Here is a 6,079-nt window from a genome sequence, read left to right as displayed (position 1 = left end):
TCAATCCTCCCAGGCTTCTTTCTTCTTACTCCCCTCCACATACTTTAAATTCTTGTGACACTGACCTTCCCGTTCCTGCAACAAGATGCTCCAATTCCTGACTTCATGTAATTTCACTACAGAATTCTCTTCCTTCTCAATTCCCCATCTTGGCTTCTTTCAAGTTGTAGTTAAAAATCCCACCATTTTCAAAAAGCCTTTCCTGATCCCTCTTAATGCTAGTGCTTCCCCACTGCAATTATCTCCAATTTAAACAGTATTTGTCTTATTTGTACACAGTTATTTGCAAGTTGAAAATTATACTGTAAGCTCCTTGAAAGTAGTGACTGTTTTTCCTTTTCTTTATGTCTCCAGTGCACACATGCATGGCACATAGTAGGTGCTTAATAAATGCCTGTTGAGTTGACTTGACTTGCTTGGCTGCTCATATATCAGTGAACATTACCCCCCAATCTCTAGCACTCTGTTTTTTTCATTGCTATAATCTATTTCCACTTCACATAAAGAAAAGTGGTAGCCATTAATCCATCTTGTGTGATTAATAATAGAAATAAAAAAGAAGATTTTGGGGAAATGTGTGAGGCCAGATAGAATATGAGACACATCTCTCCTCAATATTAAGTGGGGAGGAGCAGCTAGGTAGTGCCAGCCCTGAAGTCAGGAGGATCTGAGTTCAAATCTCCTCTCAGACACTGACACTTACTATGACCCTGGGCAAGTCACTTAACCCCAATTATCTAAGCAAAAAAAAAATATATATATATATATATATATATACACATATATGTATGTATGTGTGTGTGTGTGTGTGTGTGTGTGTGTGTAATGGGGAGCTGATGAGGATAGTAAACTTTCACTGGAAGTCACAAACATGTTGGGTTTACTTTGCAATTGTATTGCTAAACCAGCTCAAATTGATTTCCAAAAGATATCAAAAGTAAGGAAAATTTAACAAACTAAAATAAATTTTTAAATGCCCAGATGCATGAAACATAAGCCCCTTCAAATAGAAAGAGCCAGGGAATAGGAGTGCACATTGCCATGTATATTGTGTGGATCCCCTTTTTGAACTATTTCCTGGTGTCATAAGAGAGTCTTCCCTTTTCTAATATGCTCTCCAATTTATTTGTGGTTGAGGATTTAATTAAGAGGGATACCCTTCACCTATTAGTAACATTTCTCTTTGTGTGTCTTTGTCTCTATCTCTGTCTTACCATATATGTGGCTATAAATGTGCATTAATATAATTAATATTGCTTATTAATAATAATACATAATATGCATATGCAATTTATATGGATGGATGGAAATACAGATTACTTATGTCACAGAAGTCTAATTGAATTAGAATGCATTTCTGATTGGACTCTCTTCTCACATATCTCTATACACTCTTTATCCATGATTTTATTAGTACTTCTGGATCTAATTATCATCTTTACAAAAATGATTTTCAGATCAGTATATCCAATCCCAATCTCTCTCCCAAGTTCTAATTCTGCATCATCAACTGTCTACTGGAGCTTTAAAACTGGATATCCTGTAGTCATTCCAAACTCAATATGTTTAAAACAAATCTCTTTCCCTCTCTTTATAATTTCTCCCTTTCTTTGAAGGCACCCCCATCCTTCGAGTCCCTCAGGTTGGCAGCTTTGGAGTCGTCACCAACTCCTCCATGTCTCCAATTAGATTAGGTATCTAATCAGTCACCAAGTTATGTCAGTTCTACCTTCACAATATCCCTCACATCTATTCCCCTTCTTTCTACTCATGTCACTACACTATTCCAGGCTCTTCTCATCACCTTGCACTTGGATGAATTCAGGAGCCTCCTAACTGTTCTTATCTCTCCAAGTCATCTTTCACACAGCTGCCTAAATGACATTCTTAAAGCATAATCTAGCCGTGTTATACCTCTGCTCAATAATCTCCAATAGTTCCCTATTGTCTCTAGGAAAAAATATTTCTCTCTCCAAATTAGCTTTTTTCTTCATACACTCTTCTATTTAGCCAAATTGGTGCTCTTGTTGTTTCTCAAATGGTAACATTCCAAACCTCATCTCCCTGTCTTTCCATTGCATGTTGCTCATCCATAGGACACATTCCTTTCTTATCTCTATCTCTTAGAATTTCTGCTTCCTTCAAAGCTCTTTGCAGTAATAACAGCCAAATTATGTGATGATCAACCATGATAGAGTTAGATCTTCTCAGCGGTACAGTGATCCAAGACAATTCCAGTAGACTTGGTTTAGAAAATGCCATCTACATACAGATAAAGAACTATGGAGACTGAACGCAGATCAAAGCATACAATTTTCACCTTTTTTTTTTCATTGCTTTTTTCTTTCTTGTAGTTTTTCCCTTTTGTTCTGATTCTTCTTTCACATTCATGACTAATATGGAAATATGTATAAAACAATTGTACACATATAACCTGTTGATGATTGCTTGCTGGCTTGGGAAGGGAAGAGGTAAAGGAGAAGAGAGGAAAAAAATTTGGAACTCAAAATCTTACAAAAAATGAATGATGTCTTAAGATTATCTTTATATATAATTGGAAAAATAAAATACTATTGAGGAGAAAAAAAAAGCTTAGTGCAAATGTCACCTCTTAGATGAGATCTTTCCTATTCTTTCCAGCTGCAAAATGACTTTGTATTTACTGTATTTATATTGTATATACATGTATATGTAAACATGTCACTGCCACCACAGAATGTAAGGAAAAGGGGATGGAGGCTATTTCCCATTTATCTTTGCATCCCTAATACCCAAGACAGAGACACAGAGACAGTGACTAGCACCTAATAAGTCCTTAATAAAAGCTTATTGTAATTGTTCCAGATGTCTGATAGCACTTTTTTCAGAAAAAGTAGAGCAGCTCAAAAACATCTGGACTTGCTTTAACGTTCATTGAATTTTTTAAAAGTTGGAGGAAGAAATTCCATACTGGGTATGGGAGATATAGGAGAAACTGTTTGGTGAGATATAAATGATGGGAACCACTCCAGGATAGTATTTGTGACATAGATGAGAAAGAAAGCGTAGTCAAATATTTTATTTTTTAAAGACTAAATTTCACAGAGTTTATCAGAAGTATGGGTAGGAACCCATGGGTTTCAATTGTTCAAGTTGATTCAGCTCAGGAAAGATGAGAAATTCTCAATAATTGAATCTGATGATGCAATGTAGAACAGTAAAAAGATTACTGACCTTAGACTCAGAACATCTAAATTCAAATCCTTTTTCTTTGATCTTGGATGAACAATTTAATTTCCCTGGACCTTGGTTTCTACATCATATATATATATAAAATCTCGGTTTCTACTAATATATATATATATATATTTATAAAATCTCAGTTTCTACATATATATATATATTAGGGGAAAGCTAGGGGCATAGGCTTATAACCCCTGCTAACCATAAAACAGGAGGAAGCTGAGAGTAGTGAATTGTTTGAGCTCTGGAGTTCTAAACTACAGCAGGCAAAGCAGTGCACTAAGTCTGGCACCAAAATAGTGAGCTTTGGGATGGTAGTCCATGGTTTACCCACTGTACCACCTACAGCAGCTAACATAAATATAAGAGCATGGTACAGCCTTGTAAAAATAGTGTCTGGAGTGCTAATACTCAGAATGAACTAAGATTAGCAAGAGAAGCCAAGGTCAACATAAAAGGGTATTTTTAAACCATATTGGGAAAAGAGAAGGATTGCAGAAGGAATAGGACTGGGGTGGATGGGAAGATGATAACCATCCACAGAGAGAAAGAATAGCTACTTACTTCTTATTTTTTGCTTGTTTTCTTTCCTAAGGAAAATAACCTTTGTCCTAGAAATGCCAGAATAGAAATAGCCAATGGAGAGTTAAAACCCTAGCTAAGTCAGGATATAGTAACACAATAAATTTTTTTCCCATTTACATGTAGTTTTCATCATCATCTCTGTAAAATTCTGTGCTCCAAATTTTTCTCCATTCCCTTTCTCCTTTCCAATACAACAACATATTGTTAAACATGTTAAATATCACTCACATTGTGAAAGAAGAGTCAGAAAAAAAAAGAGAGAAAAACCAAGAGAAGGAAAAAAAAATGAAAATAGTATATTTTGATCTGCATTTAGATTCCATAGATTTTTCTCTGGATATGGTCAACATTTTCCAGGGCAAGTTCCTTAATATTGTCTTGGATCATTATGTTGCTGAGAAGAGCTATCACAGTTGATCATGGCACAGTATTGCTGTTATTGTGTACAATATTCTGTCAGGAGACAGTAAGAAAATAGCTAGGTTCCCTTGATGAATTCAATCCACTTGGCCCAGACAGACATCTTTGGGTGCTGAAAAAAAAAAAAAATGAAGAGATGTGATTACTAAGCCATTGTCACTAATATTTGAAAGAGCATGGGAAATGAAAGCTGTACTCCAAGACTGAAGAAAGACAAATGTTCCAACTTTTTAAAAAGGGGCTGGGAAGAAGAGATTAGAGCCCACAAATTGGCCACTGGCCCTGACTTCAATCTTGAGAAAATTCTAAAATAGATCATTTAAGAGGCAGCTGGTGAAGATCTAGAAAGGTTATAATTTAAGAACTAGCATGGCTCCATCAAAACAGATCATACCAAACCAATCCTATTTCCTTTTTTGACAGGGTTACTAAATTGATAGATGGAGTATGCTATGGGTAGGAACTGCTAGTGGATAGTGCTGAACTGGTTCATTCAGCTGAATTCATTTTGCTGATTTCAAATCCAATCTTGGTCACCAATCTGAGTCCCTGAGCAAGTCACTTAATCCTGTTTGCCTCAGTTTCCTCAAAATGATCTAGAGAAGAAAATGGCAAATCACTCTAGTATCTTTGTCAAGAAAACCCCAAATTGGGTCATAGATTGAAAAATGACTTGACTGAAACAAATGGATATAGTGGATATAGTTTACTTAGATTTTAGCAAGGAGTTTGATAAAAGTATCTATCTCATACTTCTTGTAGAGAGGACAGAGATGCAGACCAAATGATGAATCAGTTTTATATATTTCAGAATGGATTGGATGGCTAAATTCAAAAGAGTATCTAAAAATGATTCAATGTCAACATGACAGTTCTGAAGTTCCTTCAGTTTTGTTTTCTTTTTAGATAGGAGATATATGGACTATTTGTGCCTGACCTGTAGTAGAGCATATTGAGCTCATATTGTTCTGAACAGCCACAAACAGACATCCTGTATCTTGACTCCAACATAGAGATATGATTTTGTTCCTCTTCTAGAACAACCAACCAATCAATCAGATAGGAGAAATAGGTATAGTCTTCAACATTCCCATATTTAACTTTTGAGATTCCATATATTTATGTGATCTTATTAGTAAACTTGTTTTCACTTTTGAGTTGGAAAAGTTTCTGGCTTTGCACAATAGAGAAAAATGAGAGGCACAATTTGGGAAAGCAGGTGTAGTGGCTGTTATCCTACCTGGCACTTTACTGGTCTTGTTCATCCTGCTGCTGTAAAGAGTTCCCCCTGCATTCATTGCATATTTTCCTAGGCATGTTTGCCATTAAAAGCATATTGCCTTTAAAGGCACATTTGCCTTTAAAACTCAAATTTTATGTTGCAATTGTGCCCCCAAAGTGTAGTTCAACTTCTTTGGGCTCTAAGGTCATGTTGGGATCTCATGAGTCTCAGCATACAAAAGCAAATCTTAAGTCCCAGCAACTTCTCTGTTGGTTTTCAGTGGGTAACCAAGGTAGAGGGGTTGACAAAAGTATAGCATACAGTTCAATGCATTCACACCATCATCTGACAGGTAGAAGATAATATTCAGGTTTAAAAAGGTTAAAATTTTAAAATTAAAAAAAAAATTAAAATTAAAATTAATTTAAAAATTTAAAAATATTTATTGTATAGCATATATGGTAACATATTATAAAAAGTGAATATTGTCTGACATCAATGGTTTGTTTCTTTTTCTTTTAATTGAGATGTTAGTACAAAAGATTACACAATTCTTGGAGAATTACTAAGTGAGAATAAATGTTTTGCATGTTACCTACTATTTTATTTTGCATGTTGCATTTTAGGGGT

Source organism: Antechinus flavipes, chromosome 4, assembly GCF_016432865.1.
Source record: "Antechinus flavipes isolate AdamAnt ecotype Samford, QLD, Australia chromosome 4, AdamAnt_v2, whole genome shotgun sequence".
NCBI lineage: Eukaryota > Metazoa > Chordata > Mammalia > Dasyuromorphia > Dasyuridae > Antechinus > Antechinus flavipes.
This window is presented reverse-complemented; position numbering follows the sequence as displayed.